At 34.4% G+C, this 17,987-nt stretch overlaps 1 pseudogene; it reads right to left on the reverse strand.

Moving 5' to 3' along the window:
• Window positions 1–3,003: 3,003 nt before the first annotated feature.
• LOC141509784 (cingulin-like protein 1 pseudogene) lies at window positions 3,004–6,908 on the reverse strand (annotated as a pseudogene).
• Window positions 6,909–17,987: the final 11,079 nt, after the last annotated feature.

The following is a 17,987-nucleotide window of genomic DNA, read 5'->3' on the forward strand; positions in this document are numbered from 1 at the left end:
AGTATAATCCTTTTCATTTCTTGATTGTTTTAGCCCTGTATTATATCTTCCACCCCTCTATCAAAATATACTCCTTATAACTGTTCTGAACAAACTACCTTTCTCAAGGGTTGAATAATTGATAAGCATTGTTATTGTCCAAGTTCACCCTCCTTTTCTGTCCCATTAGAAATACAGTTCTCAAGAGTAATAACATAACTTCAAATTATAATCAATTTATGCTCTAAATCATTACTTATTAGAGAAATGCAAATTAAAGTATCTCTGAGGTACTAGTTCATACCTCTCAGACTAGCCAATATGACCAGAAAGGACAATGATCAATGTGGGAAGGGATGTGGAAAATGTGGGATACTAATACATTGTTGGTGGAGCTGTGAACTCATCCAAACTTTCTGGAAAGCAATTTGGAATTATGCCCAAAAGACAATCAAAATGTGCATACCCTTTGATCCAGCAATACCACTACTGGTTTATACCCTGAAGCGATCATGAAAAAGGGCAAAAACATCACTTCTACAAAAATATTCATAGAAGCTCTGTTTGTGGTGGCAAAGAACAGGAAATTGAGTGAATGCCCACCAATTGGGAAATGACTGAACAAACTGTGGCATATGTTCATTTTGGAACACTATTGGTCTTTTAGAAACCAGGAGGGATGAGAAGTCAGAGAAGCCTGGAAGGATTTACATTAACTGTTGCTGAGCAAGAGGAGCAGAAACAGGACATTGTATACCATAACAGCAACATGGGGGTGATTATCAATCTTAATGGACTTGCTCATTCCATCAGTGAGACAATCAGGGACAATTCTGGGGTATCTTCGATGGAAAATAGCATATGTATTGAAATAATGAATTGTGTAGTTTGAACAAAGACCAAAGACTATTGTGTTTAATTTTTTTAAGGTTGATAGACATTGTTTATTGAAAAGTGATATTAGTGTTTAGAGTTTCATATACATAGAGGTAGCTGCAACAAAAATATATCTTCCCAGAGATAAATAGCGCAACTAAACTATGGCCAAGTAGAAAACTAAGATGAAGACACATCTACTGGCATTGTAAAAAAGGTTTTCATAAATGCAAAATAATCAAGAATCACAAAAAATACAATTTTCTGATGATTGTCATCACAGCAATTGTGCATTTGGTCCTTTAAAAGAAAAAAGATTAAAAACATGCTCTTCAGAGGACTATAGAAAACAGTGATAAGGTTCTTTGAATTAGTCATTAAAGAGATTAAGTAGAGAAAGTATTCATTCATAGATATATGAAGTGAGTAATAGATTAAGTAGAGACAGTATTCATTCATAGATATATGAAGTGAATACTAGGAAACACTAAGTATGCTATATACTCACAACTTTCAAGAGAGGTTTTGGCAATGGTCAGTCATGCCTTTATCTCCATCCTACCATATTCATGAGGTCCAACTCCTGAATTCCTAGCAAGCTATCTAACCATTTTTCACATACTCTTCTCTAACCACGAGGGTCAAGGCTTTAATGGTGCCAAGGGAAAAGAAAGACTGAGCTCCCTCTTGTCCCTCAATCACCCAAGGGCACAATTCTCAGAACTTAAGTGAGTTCTTCAGTAGTTCTTGCTTTTTTCATGGCATGAGTTCTACCTATCCCCTTTCTCCAGTGTCCAAATCTACCAAGACTTCAAATCCTGCTCAGTCTATATTCTACCTACTTATCCTCTCCAACTTAAGAATTCTTTTCTTTTTCCTCCTTCATTCCTATTTCCCCTACTCCTCTGATCCTATATATCCCTTTTATACCAGCTCATCATCCCTTACTTCTTATACTTCCTAGTTCTCTCCTATTTTCTTCAAGATCCTGAATTCTTGATTCAGTCATGACCTCTCACCATTTCTCCAGTTCTTGGCATCATCCCATTTAGGAAGCCATAAAGGCTGGTTTAGAGGAAACTTTCATCAGTGGCAAGATTATCCAACTTGTCTATACCAGAAGTGATCACTACTTCTGACTATTAGAAAGTTAAAGTTAGGGGCAGCTAGGTGGTGCAGTGGATAGAGTAACTGGAGTCAGGAGGACCTGAGTTCAACTCCGACCTCAGACACCCAAATAATTATGTAGCTGTATGACCTTGGGCAAGTCACTTAACCCTACTGCCTTTCCAAAAAAATAGCTAAAGTTGGAAGACAATTCCCTCCCACCACATATAGATCTAAAAAATTTGAAAGTGGTGGTGTCATATTTCAGTATGTCACTAAATGCAAAATACACATATTACATCATGGAGGATGGAAAATCAACCCAGAGATAAAAGATAAACTATTTTACTCTGTAGGTGGTGATGGGGGAGACAACTACCACTGACTGAGTAAATTCTCTATTAAGAAGTGGATTTTCCAAAGAATATGGCTATTATCATTTGAATTCTTTCAAGAATGCTATTCCCTTTATATTGATTTTCAAAATGGTCCCTAATATTATTACTTAAACTCTAGTCATTTCTTATTTAAAATGATATATACTCAATATATATTTGCATGCTTTACATATGAAGCTGACCTATAAAACTTCCATAGTTTTCCAAAATGGAACTAGAGAAGTCAATGAGGTCTAGTTCAACATATTTACAAACTATACATCAGATTTTCTCAACTTAGAGTTATTAAATATAACCAATACCTATACCCTGGCATTTAGGATCATCAAGTTCTAGGTGACATCATTATTTAAATAGAAACTATGCCCTATATTCTGTCATTTGGAATCATCAGGTTGTATAGTGAACACAATCAAATGGTGATGGCAAATAATTATCATGACTGATCTTGACCTCATCTGATGCTGTTGTTGATTTTCTTACTATATGAGCTGGTGCTCAAAGGGTAAGTAAGCAGTAGTAAGCCCTATTTATAACACAGGAACTACCTATCTTGGATGTAAGAACTGCTCTTCAGTCTAGATACCCAAAGTGAGGATTATAATACTTGAGGAAATAGCACAAATTGTGAATAAAGGGGAAAGGTATCCACTCCAGATGGACCTTTTTATGCATCTGGCTCTGGTCAACTGCACTTTGGTATCTTGTTTTGCTGTTCAAACACTGAGGGAAGCAGAAGCAGACTTAGTAGGATCATTTTCCTTTGAAAATGGGTACCCCAACGGTGCTTCATATAGACTGTACTGAAGTCATCATCATCCTCATCATCAAGATCATCCAGCACTTTACTTGGCATCTTCTTGTGTCTTAAATCCTTTTTCATGTTGCTGAGTTGCCCTTGTAGTTGCTCATTCACATCCATCTGCTCTTCCAACTCTCTCTGAAGCTTCTTTTTTGAACTTTCCAGTCTGTCAATCTCTTCTTCTGCTTCCTCAACCTGGCACTTCATTGCCTTTAAACGTAAGCTCAGCTGGTCTTTTTGGTCAGTTAAAGAGAGATGCTCATCATCTACCTGCATCACCAATTCCTTCACTTTCCTTTCCAGTCTTCGATTGGTCCGTTGAAGATTAGCTCTGTCCCTATCTTCATTCTCTAGTCTGTCTTCTAGCTCTGAGATCCTGGCTTCCATCTGCACCACTAGTCCTTCTTTACTAGATCTATATGAACCTCCCAGGTGAACTATTCGACTCTTTAAATCTTTGTTCTGTCTCTCCAAGGAAATCTTATCACACTCCAAATCTTGCCTTACAGCTCTCTCTTGTAGAAGCTCACTCCTTATTTGTTCAATCTGTTCCCTGCCACAGGTGATCCTCTCAGACAACAAATCAGAGTTGTTCCTTTCTTCATCCAGTTCCATTTCCAGCTGAGAAATTTTGTCCTCCATTTGCTTGACTTGTCTGCTGCGATCCTCCTTAAGATGACTCTTGGCTTCCAATTCATACTCTAGGTCTTTCAAAGTCTGTTCTAGAAGTTGTCTTTTTGTGATGGCTTCATTTTGAGATCTTTGGTAGTCTCATAATTCCTCCTCCATTAAGTGCATCTCATCTTGGATTTTTATGGCTGTCAGACGGGATTTTTCTGCCTCCACGGTTTTCTCCTTTAATTGCCTCTGCATTTCGGCAAGTTCTCTGCGATTTTTCTCCTTGTATTCATTCAGCTGGTTCTGGAGTTCCAGAGTTGATGCCCGTGAAACTTCAACAATGTCAGCCATTCTCTTTGTGCAGTTTCTCAATAGCCTTGTCCAGTTGCCATTGCTCATTCTCCATTTCATTCTTCAATCTCCTCAGTTGTTCTTTCTGGTCTGTCTCATCTTGTGACTTCTCCAAGAGATTTTTGTGCTCCTCTGTGGCCCGACTGAGATTTCTCTGAATGTCCTCTAGTTGACTCTCCAGTATCCTTTTTGCTGATCTCATTTCCTTTTCTTGATCTTTGGCACATAAAAGGGCTTCTTCCAATTGCTGCTTGTTCCACCTCACATTTCTTTAATTTTTCCTTCATTTTGACTTCATCTAATTTCATCTCATCAACTTGTGTCTGAAGTTCTGTCATGCTCACTTCTAGTTCTCTGAGTTTTCCTGTAGTTTCTCATTTTCTTCAGCTAGAGCCTTCACTTGGTTTTCTGCTCCTGATTGAGTCTGTTGTGAAGTACTACTCCGATGGGCCAGGACTAGAACATTCTTGGTGGCTTCTTCTACACTCTCTCTCAGAGCCTGGAGTTCTGCATCATATTGTTCCTTGAGTTTATCCATTTCTTGATCATGACTTGATACTTCTTCCTTTAATGCTCCCTTCAAGGCAGTGAGTTCTCGCTCTCGTTTTCTTAGCAGATCTTCTTGTTCCTCTTTGGCTATCAAAACATCTTGCAGATTGGGCTTTGTTTGCAACAATTCCTCAATTAGGGCTCCCTTCTCTCCATCCTCTGAATGTTTTGCATTATCCAACTCATCATGCATTTCTGACAGCCGGTCCTGGAGATCTCTGATCTCTCTCTGGTGTTGTTCCCGTTCCATCTTCACCTGAAACAACTCTTCTAGTTTTTCTGGAGCTCCATTTCACTATCATCCAGACGTTTCTGCAGTGTCAAGGCCTCCTCCTTTTCCTCATGTTGGCTTCGAAGATCCTTAAGGTTATCTTTCATTCGGTCTCATTCTTCTTTGATGTTCTGTTGATTCCTAATTTCTAGATTCAGTTGTTTCTGAAGTTCTGAAACCTCCTTGTTCAGTTTGTTTTTCTTTCTGCTCCAGTAGCTCTCTGACTTCAGCTGAAGGATCAGAAACTTGATTGTTTCCTTGTGCACTTCCAGTTGCTCGAGACTTTAAAGTCTGAATCTTCTCAAAGACCAGGTTTACTTTTCTCTTAGTGGCATCATCATTGTCAGTGCTCCCTTCTTTGAGGTAATTGTAAAGGATCGGCTTAGCCATCTCCTCATTTGTTTGTTGAGCAAGCTCCTGCTGACCTTTTCATAAGTCAGGTGTGGCCTCCGCTCCCGCCCTGCCTGCCTCTGGCCGGTCCTGGGTGCGCCGCGAACTCCGGCTCCGGCTCCGGCTCTGGCTCCAATTCCTGCTCTGCTCCTGGTCCTGCTCGTGCAGCCAAATATTGTGTTTAAGTTAAAAAAGAAACTGTTATCTTTTTATATAATTTTGCTATGTCTTATATTTTGTTTTTTTTTTTTCCTTAAGGATATGATTTCTTTCTCAACACATTCAACTTAGATCAATGTATAGCATGGAAACAATGTAAAGACTAACAAACTACCTTCTGTAGGGGTGGGGGAAGGGAAGTGAGTTTAGGGGAAAATTGTAAAATTCAAAAATAAATAAATAAAATTTAACAACTTTTAATCAATTCATACCATACTCTCTTTTCAAGTACTCCCTATGGACATAGAATTGTCAAGAGCTAATATTCCATGAAAAGGAAAAGTATGTCATAAACCATTTATACTCTCACCCTCAAACTACACTTCCTGTGATTGTAGTTAAAGTATCAAGGAAAGCAAAATCACTTCAAGATCTATTTATGTCCAATCTTTCTAAGTACACTTTTTCTTTCTATCCCTATAGTATTCCAACTATAGCACTATAGTCTCACTGACTAAAGTACTGGGTACACACACACACACACACACAGACACTCTCTCTCTCTCTCTCTCTCTCTCTCTCTCTCTCTCTCTCTCTCTTCTCTCTCTCTGTTCCTCTGTTATTACCACTATTGTACTGAAAAAGCAAGATCACTTCATGATCTAGGTACGAACTCTCCCTCTGTCCCTATTGTACCCAACCCTCATTAACTGAAGTATCTAGTAAAGTAAGATCATTTCAGGTTTAATTATGGACAGACCCTCTAAGTATTCTCCTTTCCTTTTCCCCAAGAATAAATACAGCCCTTGTAATCAACATTGTTTCATGACTCATATGTACCCATGACCTCAAGGACAATCCCTCCAAGTATATTGAAACCTCATTAATTAAGGTGTCCAAATGTCCAACACTTTCATGGTCTTCATGGGCATCCTATACCCATTCTCTCTCTCTCTCTCTCTCTCTCTCTCTCTCTCTCTCTCTCTCTCTCGACTACTTGCAGTATTTTCTTCTTTAACTGTGAATTTTGTAATTTGTCTACAATGTTCCTTGGGAGTTTTTATTCTGGGATCACTTCAAAGCTCTGTTTTTGATCAAGGGTTTCAAGTAGACCTAAATTCATAAAGTATCACTCCTGCATCTTTTTAAAGGTCATTTGTTTTTCCTAAAAGTTACTCTACATTTCTTTCTATTTTTTCAGCCTTTTGGTTTTACTTGTTGAAGTTTTGATGTTTCATATAGTCCTTAGTTTCTAGTTGTCCAATTCTGATTTTAGGATTTTTTTCCTTGAGTTAGCTTTGGTGTTTCCTTTTCAGTTGGTTAATGTTATTTTTAATTGAGTTGTATTTCTTTTCCATATAATTCATTTTGATTTCTGATGAATTACGTTCATTTTCCCATTGGCCATTTTTACTCATAAAGGATAATTATCCTGCAAGGCTGTCATTTTTGTTCATTCCATTTTTCTTCTTCCTCTATTTTTTTGGTTTCTAAAATCATTTTTGAGCTTGTCCATAAGATTTTGGAGTTGAGGTGAATTCAAAAACTCCTTTGAGGCTTCACATTTGGGTAATATCTCACTACTTTCTTCTAAGATGATATATTTATCATCCCTATATGAAGAATAACTTTCTTTTTTTAACGTTTTTGCAAAGCAAATGGGGTTAAGTGGCTTGCCCAAGGCCACACAGCTAGGTAATTATTAAGTGTCTGAGACTGGATTTGAACCCGGGTCCTCCTGACTCCAGGGCCGGTGCTTTATCCACTGCTCCACCTATCCGCCCCAAAGAATAACTTTCAATAGTTAGTGCAAATTTTATTTTGTTGTTGTTGTTCACTATGTCCTTGGAGTATAGTAACAAGTTTTTGTGCCAGGGATCTGATCCTTGACTGATTGCTTACCAAGGTGGTGCCTATACAGTCCAGTCCTTGCCTATGCAGAGTTTTGTTCCTAAAGTAATCCTGTCTGTTACTCTAGTATTCCCAGGGCTTGGACTTTGTCTAGCATTGGAACCTTTACTGCAGGTATGCTATCAAGTTAGCTTGGTGGGTTGAGACCTGAACTGAGCTGTGGCTAAGCTAGCTGTCTTTCTCATTCTCCAACCTATGCTGGGTTTTACCTTAAAGACACATATCTTTACTGACAATTCTATATGATATATTTTTAATTTTTTTTTATTTAAGCCAATGGGGTTAAATGACTTATCCAATGTCATACAACTAGGCAATTATTAAATGTCTGAGGCCAGATTTGAACTAAGTCCCTCTAGACTATAGGGCCCTATCCACTGCACCACCTAGATTTCCCCTACATGATATCTTGAGTTGAAAACTTGTTTCAGTCTTTGTTGTGGTGTAATCTGTAGCTTTAAAGTCAGTACAGAATATTATAGGCTAATATCCCTAATAAACATTGATGAAAAAATCATAAATGAAATATTAATTAAGATATTACACCAATTAACATTTATTTAGGCTAATATAAGTTAATCAAGTAAGATTTTGCCAGGTAAGTAGAAATGGTTTCATTATTAAGGGAAAAATCAACATAATTAACCATATCAATAACAAAAAACAGCAATCATATGATTATCTCCATAGAGGCTGAAAAAACCTTTGACAAAATATATCACCTATTTCTATTAAAAACACTAGAGACTATATGAATTAAAAGAGTTTTCCTTAAAATAATAAGCAGTATCTATCTAAAATACACAAGCATTGTATGCAATGGAGATAAACTAGAAACATTTCCAATAAAATCAGGGATGAAACAAAGATGATCATTATCATTAATATTATTCAATATAGTATTAGTAATGTTAGCTTTAACAATAAGAGAAGTAAAAGAAATGGAAGGAATTAGAATTGGCAATGAGGAAGCAAAGCTTTCATTCTTTGCAGTTGGTATGATAGTATACATGGAGACCCCTAGAAAATCAATTAAAAACCTACATGAAACAATTAACAACTTCAGCAAATTAGCGGGATATAAAATAAACCCACATAAATCAATCTGTATTTCTATATAAGAACAACAAAGCCCAAGAGCAAGAGATAGAAAATTCAGTTTAAAGTAATTGTAGACAACATTATATACTTGGGAATAAACCTCCCAAGACAAATCCAGAAACTATAAGAACACAATTGCAAAATACTCTTCACACAAATAAAGTCAGATCTTAGCAATTAGAAAAACAACGAATGCTCATGTCAAGATAATATATAAAAATGAAAATTCTTCAAAAAATAAATTACTGGGGCGCAGGTGGTGCAATGGATAAGGCCCTGGCCCTGGAGTCAGGAGTACCGGGGTTCAAATCCAGTCTCAAACACTTAATAATTACCTAGCTGTGTGGCCTTGGGCAAGCCACTTAACCCCATTTGCCTTGCAAAAAACATAAAAAAACAAGCAACAAACAAACAAATACATAAAGAAATAAATTACTTATTCATTGTAATATCAATCAAATTACCAAAAAACATTGTATGGAATTAGAAAAATAATAACAAAATTCATCTAGAGCAACAAAATGCCAGAAAATCAAGGGAATTGATTTTTTAAAAAATGCAAAGAAAAGGTAAATTAGCTATACCAGATATAAAACTATAGTTTATAGTGTCATTCATCAAAAATGCCTAGAACTGGTTACAAAATAGAGTATTGGACCAGTGGAATATAATAGGTACAAAAGAAATAGTAGTTAATGACTATAGTAATCTATCGTTTGACAAACTCAAAGACACAAGTTTCTGGGATAAGAACTTAAAATTCTATAAAAACTTCTGAGAAAACTGGAAAATAGTATGGCAAAAACTAGGTATAGATCCACATCACAGCCTATTCTAAAATAAGATCAAAATGGATACAGGATGTAGAGATAATGGGAGATACCATAGTCCAATTAAGAAAACAAGAAATACTCTATCTGTAAGTGCTGTGGAAAGGAGAGAAATTTATGACCAAAGAAGGAATAGAGAACATTATAAATTGCAAAATGGGTGATTTTGACTATTATTTAATTTAAAAATTTTGCACTAATAAAACAAATACAGCCAAGATTGGGAAGAAAACAGAAAACTGGGAAACAATTTTCACAGCTAATGTTTCTGATAAAAAAATTCATTTATAAAATGCAGAGATAACTAAATCAAATTTATAAGGTTACAAGTCTTTCCCCAATTGATAAATGGAGAAAGGATATGAACAGACAGTTTTTCAATTGGAAAAATTAAAGCTATATGTAGTAATTTGAAAAAATGCTCCAAATCATTATAGATTAAAGAAATGCAAATTAAAACAATAATGAGGTACTACCTAACACCTATAAAATTGACCTCGATGACAAAAAAGGAAAATAATCAATTTTGGACAGGATGTGGGAAAATTAGGGTATTAATGCAGTATTGGATAAATTGTGAACTAATCCAGCCATTCTGGAGAACAATTAGGAATGCTATACAAAGAACAAAAAAATGCAATGACATAACCTTTGACACAGAAAATATCCAAAATAAATCATGGAAAAATGAGAAAAGTCTTAAATGTCCAAAAATATTTATAGCAGCTCTTTTTATAAGGACAAAGAATTGGAAAATGAGGGAATGCCCATCTCTTGGGGAATGGCTGAACAAGTTATGGCATACAAATATCACAGAGTTCTATTGTTCTATAAGAAAATATGAGTGGTGTGCCTTTAGAGAAGTATGGAAAGAATTACATGAAGTGATGTTGAGTGGGAACAGAACCAAGAGAACATTATGCATATTAATATTGTGAGGTAATCATTGATGATGGATAGAGTTGCTCTTGTAATTTAGCAATCATGGACAACACTGAGAGACCTGCTATGAACAATACCATCAATATGTAAAGAAAAAAATCATAAAATCTGCATGACTGCTATGGTTCCTTTTCTAAAACCTCATCTTTTTCCTTCTTTTCACATTTTTTTTTGTTTTTCCTATAATTCTAAATCCTCTTTTTTAAAATGACTAAAAGGCAAATAGTTCAAACACAAATGTATAACTTTTTCCAGACTGGAAGGAAGGGTTGTAGGAAAGTGTGGAACTCATAAATTTGCAAATGGATGAATGCTGAGAAATTACCACTGCATGTAATTGGAAAAATTAAATTTCAAAGACAAAAAAAGGGAGAAATGATACAAAGTTACACAGATATTTAATTGGAGAACTAGGGATTATATTTTTTGGAAGCTATAGGTCCTAAATAAAGTGTTCCTCAGTTTAAAAAATATTATTGTTTTAAACTGAAATAAATATCAACAGAAAGAAAAGAAAGAAGACTTCTAGTATTTTCCCATTGCACATAATGCTAACTTTTGGATTAAGAGAGATACTTTTATCATAACAAAAGAATATTTTTCTACTCATAAGTCTGGATGATTTTTGCATAAGCAAATAGTGTGCTTTGTCAAAGACCTTTATTGCATATATTAATGTCATATGATATTGACTATTTGGGAATTTAATTTAATTATGTTAAATGGCTTCCTTGCTTCTATGATAAAAAATCTAATTTGAAGATAGTAAATAACTTCTTGGATTAATTACCATATTCTTTTGCCAAAATTTTTCTTTTAAAAATGAATTCACATCTAATAGTAATATTTGTCTCATTAAATGATTTTGTTAGTGTTTTCTCAATTTTTTAGAACGCTGTGTAGATATCAATTGGTATTTAAAATTTGATAGAATTACTTTATAAATTCATCAGGAAAAGCTTTGTTTTCCTTTGTAGTTCTTTGCAAACTAGTTAAACTGAAGTTCTGTTAATTTGAGAATTTTATATTTTGGAAGACATAGCAGCTTTTCTGAGTTCAATCACCCTCTAGGGTGATTGGATTATTGCATTATTGTTGCATAGGCTGATTGGATTATCAGAAGTCAGCTATTTACAACTCCCTCAGTAGTCTAGGGCTCACCCTGAGGAGACAAGTTTCTGGGACTGTTGTTAATTCCCCCAGCCCCAGTGTTCTCCTTTTGCCAATCAGTCAGATTCAACTGCAAGACAATCTTAATGGAATTTCAAGTTCATCCACCAATAAGACAAATAGGCAAAGTCAAAAAAAAAAAAAAAAAAACAAGGTTAGGTAATTTCTAACACATATATGGTTCTGGAAAAGGAGTTATACACTTAGAATTGACTATTCAAGCTTCTTAGGCTGGCAAGTAAATCTTATCATATGGATATACATTCTGTAAGCATATTCCATTAAGTCAAGTATTCTGGATCAAATACTTAAAAAACTTGAAGGAAAGAAATGAATATTTAGGAGCATCATGGTATGCTCTAAGTAAATGACTAGATAGCAATGACACAGGGAGACAAAATTCATATTACTTATTCATAATATGTAATTATGATGTAATATATTTTATTATATCATTATTTAATTTTACAAAGAAGATTGGTAATCTAGAACAAATGAATAGTGTAATAAAACAAATATTTATTTATATAAAGCATTCAAACAAGCAAAACTTATCTCAATGAATTGCATGAATTATAAAATGTACACTCTAAAAGGAAAATGCTATTTTTCCTTCAAAGGACTCCTGAAAACTGATTAATTCAGTAATGAAAGTCTCAATAATGCAGCCTTAAAATTGCAAAAGGTACCAACATTTTGACAGACAATACCACCACAATATATCAATGCCCATTCTAACAGGCACACCTCCCCAACTGAATTCTCAAAATTATAGATCTGAGCTCCAGAAAGCATGAACTTTGGATATTAAAGCTATTGACAACATATCTACTCTTTTACCTTTCCAGTTTTCTTGCATCTTACACTACTCTTCATATTTATGTTCTCCTTGTCTTCACTTTCCAGTTTCCCTGAATTCATCCAAGTGTTAGCTAAAAGGCCATCATATTTAAGTAGCTTACATTTTCTCTCTTAATTCCAGAGCTTTCCTCCTTATATTACCTTCAATTTATGCTCTAGACGTCTTGAATATACAAAGCTATTTACAAAATACTACCAGGTGTGTGTCCCAAAGAGATCATAAAAAGGGAAAGGGATCCTATATGTACAAAAATATTTATAGAAGCATTTCCTGCTATGAGAATTGTACATTGAGCGGATCCCCATCAATGGGAACGACTGAACAAGTTGTGGTATATGAAAGTGATAGAATACTACTGTTTTATAACAAATAATGAGCAGGTAGATTTCAGAAAACCGGGACAAACTTCCATGAATTAATTTTGACTGAAGTAACAGAAGCAGAACAACATTGTGGACATTTACAGCAACTTTGACTGATTATGAACAGTGATAGACTCTTCTATGCACAACAATGAACATTGGCAATTTTAAAATCCTAGGTTGGAAAATACCATCCATATCCAGAGAAAGAAGTAGGGAATATGTATGCAGATTAAAACATATTACTTTCACTTTTTTCTTTTGTTGTCGTTGTTCTTTTTTTCTTGCTCATGGTTTTTTTCTTTTTGTTTTGATTCTTTTTTCACAGTAAGTCTAATCTGAAAACATGTATAATACAATTGTGCATGTAAACTATAACAGATTGCTTACTGTCTTATGGAGGAAAGACAGCAAGAAGGGAGTAAAATGAATACTGAAAACTATATAAGTAATTAGAAAAAGTAAACTGCTATTAATATAAAAAGGAACTCTATTTTAATATACTTATCCACAATGTCTTTTATGGATTCCATTTCTCTTTAAAATCATTTTGAAATTTCTCATTTAATTTTCAAGCCATTCTGAAGTGTTATTTTATGAAATCAAAGGATTCTACTTTTCAAAATGCACTGGTTCACTTTTCTTTAAACTATAATATTTGTTAAACAAGTATTAAAGTCTGTCTGAGAACTTAGACAAAATTAATTCTGACTTTGAATCTATTCTATTGATTTACCTTTTATGGTCTTTGTTTTTATTCATTTTTGCTCTATCAGTCTCCCCTTATTGCTTCCTCATTATTAAGTTTTTGTACCCTGCCCAATGCTGCAAAAACCTTTGGCTACAAGGCTTCCTCTTTAAGCTTATGAGATTCAGGTGATCAGTTTATTATGAGCAGAGCATGTTCTTCCTTGGAGTCAAAAACCAAACAGAGGAGCTAATGAAAAAAAAAAAAAAGAGATTTGCATACTATTCTGTCTTACAAAGAATGGGAATTTTAAAAAGGTGAAGTCTACTTTGTAAGATAACTTTTATATAAACAATATGGAAGGGAGGTTTTTCTGAGACCCAGTTAAAAAATCATCTTGGTTGTGGTTCCTGATGCTATGAGTTATTTCATTAAGGAACCCTTCAACCTTTCAACAAGGAACCCAAATAAATAAGTAGAAAAATTAACCTAAATAGAATTTGTTAGGGGTTCTTTTTTCTCAGTTTTATGAGCTTCTGAGATCTCACATTCAAAAAACCTCTGCCTTCAAAGACTCTCCTAATGAGAGAAAGAACAGTCAAATAAGTATGTAAATGCATATATATATATATATATATATATATATATATATATATATATATATAAAACACACACACACAAAATGAAAAGAGCAAAAAAAAACACAATTTGAGATTATAGGACTTCTATTTTAATAATAATAGTTGCCCATGTTCAAACAGAGGACCATGTCAACTTTTATATGACTACATGACATGTGAATTATGCTTATTTTAATGAGGGGAATATTGGCAAAATCCTTCTCACTGCCTTTCCTTTTCACTCCTTGGTCTGACTGAAAGGAAACAAGACTTTTGTTGATGTCTGGATGCCATGTGAGTCCTTAGTCTTATGGATATGTTTTCTCTTCCATATCAGCTAGGCTCCAGAAGGTTCCAGCAATGTCAAGCAAAGTGCCAGGAGATAGTTTCTTAATTTTTGTATATCTCTTGAGAAATACTTAAGTTCTTGAGTACCCAATCCCGACACTTGTACATCTTGGGACAGTATCTTGGTATGTTCCACCAGATGCATCTATCTAGATTTCCTATAAAAGTGATATTTTAGTTGGGAAGAAAAGCAAGTCAGAGAAGAGTCTATATGTATTTGAGGAGGGAAGAGAACAGTCCAGGCAAAGGGGCCACCAGAGAAACTGCCCAGAGTTAAGAGATAATGATGAAATTGTGGAATAGAAATGAGACCAATGTCACTGAGTCAAAGTATATGATCAAGGAAGTAAAGTGTAAGAAGTCTGGAAAGATAAAGGCATACTATATCTCATCGATTTCTTTATTTACATATCATAATAATGGCAAAAGTGGAAATAAGATTGATCTGGCATAACTTATTCTTGATTTTTCCATGTTGAGTCCTGCTGATTATAATTTTCTTCTAAAAATTCTGACCATCCACTATTATACTAGCATAGTATATTTTTTCTCACCTTCAAAAATCAGAGCAACATTTATATCCTTCAAATCTTATAGTTTACTCTTCTCCATAGGTTTTTTTAAATTTATTTAAGGAAATGGTGTTAAGTGACTTGCCCAAGGGCACACAGCTAGGCAATTATTAAGCGTCTGAGGCTGAATTTGAACTCAGGTCCTTCCAACTTCAGGACGGTGCATTATTCACTGTGCCACCTAACTTCCCCTTCCCTCTAGTTTTTAAAAGATAGAAAACACATATTCCCACTTCCTTTAGGATCCTAAGAAGCACTGCCTTTAGGTGTAATGACTTGAACTTTTTAAAAGAAGATAATTACAGTTGTCTTATCATTTTATCACCAATCTTTCAATTTAATTTTCTATTAAATTCTTTTCATGATTCTTTTTATGTTGAATGCTGGGAAGCTTAATGATAGCAAAAGTCTTTTTCAAGGATCTCATGGTTTTTCTTAACTCCACTTTTTCTGAGAGGTTGGCAAAGAAAAAGAGTTCCTAAAATTCACTTCCAAGGCAAGTTAAATTTTTCCTCCATTTCTTGAAATTTTATATCTGCATTTATATATACTTTTAAATATAGTGTACACACACACGCACATATCTGTGTATCTTGCCAAGCTTTCCGACTTTCTGGCAATTATGAACCTCACACAATCCACTACAGAGATCTGAGTCCAACTTATTTTCCTTTGGAAAACTATACATTCTCTTCTAGATGAATAGTTTTCAAACTTTTTGTTCCTTAGGACCATCATTAAAAATTATTGAGGAATCCCTACTAAAGAACCTGTGTTTATGGGATATATATATATATATATGTATATATATATATATACATATATATATATATATGTATAAAACCATTTATTGTAAAGTTAGAGCCAAGATGACCTAGTAGGGTGGGAAGTCACATAAATTCTCACAAATTCCCCTCCAAACAACTATAAAACAATAGCTCAAAATGAATTCTAGAGCACCAGAACCAACAAAAGAATAGGGTGGAAAAATTTTCCAACACAACACAACATAGAAGGTTGACAAGTGAGGTCTATTTCACTTAGATGAGAGTGGAGCCCTTTACACTTTAGATGCACTGGCCAAGTCAGCATCAGACTGCAGTTGTACAGTTCAACAGTGAAACCCCAAGATCCCCCACAAAGCTGGGGCAAGCCAGTAACAACCCCCCAACCCAGCCAGATAGTCCAAGCCTTAGGGAACACTGCATCAGCTGAAGTGACTCCCAGAGTTCTCACAAAATAGACAATTAGGACCTGAAAACTGGTGAATAAAGATTACTGGGACCTGGCATTGGGACAGGGATCCAGGTCATAGATGTGGGTCTCAGTTCCAGGGTGAAGAGGAGAACTAGTACACTCAAATATACGTCCTCCTCAGGGAAGCAGAGTTATTGATCACAGGTCCAGAGGAAAAAAGAGTACTTGTGGTCTAACACAAACCAGAAGAGTAGTGGCCACACCTCTCATACTGTCTTGGAAGTATGGAAAACTTGCAGGTGCCCACAATTACCTCCAAAAATTAGTAACGTGAAAAACATGTAGTTCAAGGCAATACCCCCCTCTACCTCAGGAGTTGAGTCCAATTTTAACATAAAATTAAAAGTCAAGAAATATCCTGGAATAGCCTGGAAAATGAATAAACAGCAAAAAAAAATTGTGGCTATAGAAAGTTATAATGATGATAGGGAAGATCAAAACACAAACTCACAGGAAAAAATGGCAAAATCAAAAGTGATACATCCACACTCAAAAAAAATTTAATTGATCTCAGGCAAAAAAGACTTCCAGAAAATTCAGAAAGGACTTAAGAACTCAAGTAAGAGAAGTAGGAGGAAAAATTGGTGAAAGCAAAAATTGGATATAATGATGTAAAAATCATAAAAATATTCATCTCAGTAAAGGAGCAAAAAAAATGAAGAAAATAACACCTTAAAAACAGAATGCAAAATGGTAAAGCACAAAAATGAAATGAAGTGAAGAACCCCTGATAAAACAGGCTTGGTCATATGGAAAAATATATACAAAATTCACTTAATAAAATTCTTCAAAAAGCAAAATTTGACACACTCAGAAAATAAGTACAAAAATTCACTAAAAAAATCTTAAAAATTTGAATTGGCCAAATTATATCAGTGATTAAAAAAATCTTATTGAAGAAAATAATTGCTTAAAAATTTGAACTGGACAAATGGAAGATACTTAATCCATAATCCATCCAATAGCAACAAAATTAAATCAAAAGGGGGAACTAGATCAACATGTGAAATATTTCTTGAGAAAAAAAAACAATGTACTACAAAAATAATTCAAAAGAAAACATTTAAGAGTAATGGAATTACCTTAAAGTCAAGCTGAAAAAAAAGTTAGATATGGTCTTTCAAGAAGTTATCATGGAAAATTTTCTGCTACTGTAGAATCAAAAGTTAAATAAATGAAAGAATCCATTGAATCCTGCAAGATTTCAGTAAATTAAAAACTCTCAACCAAATTCCAGGGCTCCCAGTTCGAGGAGAAAATATTGCAATTAGTCAGAACAAATTGAAATATCATGGAGCCACATTTAGAGTAACATAGTATTTAGTAGCTTCTTAGATAAATAATCAGAGAGCTTCAAATATGATATTCTAGATGGCAAAGAAACTAAGAGTCCAACTAAGAAGCAACTCTTCAGCAAAACTGAGTAAAATCCTTAAGGGGAATATAGGATACTTAATGAAGTAGAGGACATTAAAGCATTCCTGATGAAAAGCCCAGAGCTGGATAGAAAATATGACTATAAAATATAGGACTCAAGAAAAGTATATAAAACTAAAAAGAAAATAGATCATAAGTAATTCAAAAGATTAAATTGTTTACATTCTTACTTGGGCAGATGATACTTCTAAATACTAAAAATTGATCATCATTAAAAAAAAAATCCTAAAAAAGATCGTCATTAAAATTGATCATCATGAAAAGAGTTCAAATGAGTATAGATTTACAAAGAAAATAAGTCTGAATTGACTATAATGGGAAGATTTCAAAAAATAAAATGAATGCTGAGAAAAAGGAATGACCTGAGAGAAAGGAGATAAGAGAACT

Source organism: Macrotis lagotis, chromosome 1 (assembly GCF_037893015.1).
Source record: "Macrotis lagotis isolate mMagLag1 chromosome 1, bilby.v1.9.chrom.fasta, whole genome shotgun sequence".
NCBI classification, from domain to species: Eukaryota; Metazoa; Chordata; class Mammalia; order Peramelemorphia; family Peramelidae; genus Macrotis; species Macrotis lagotis.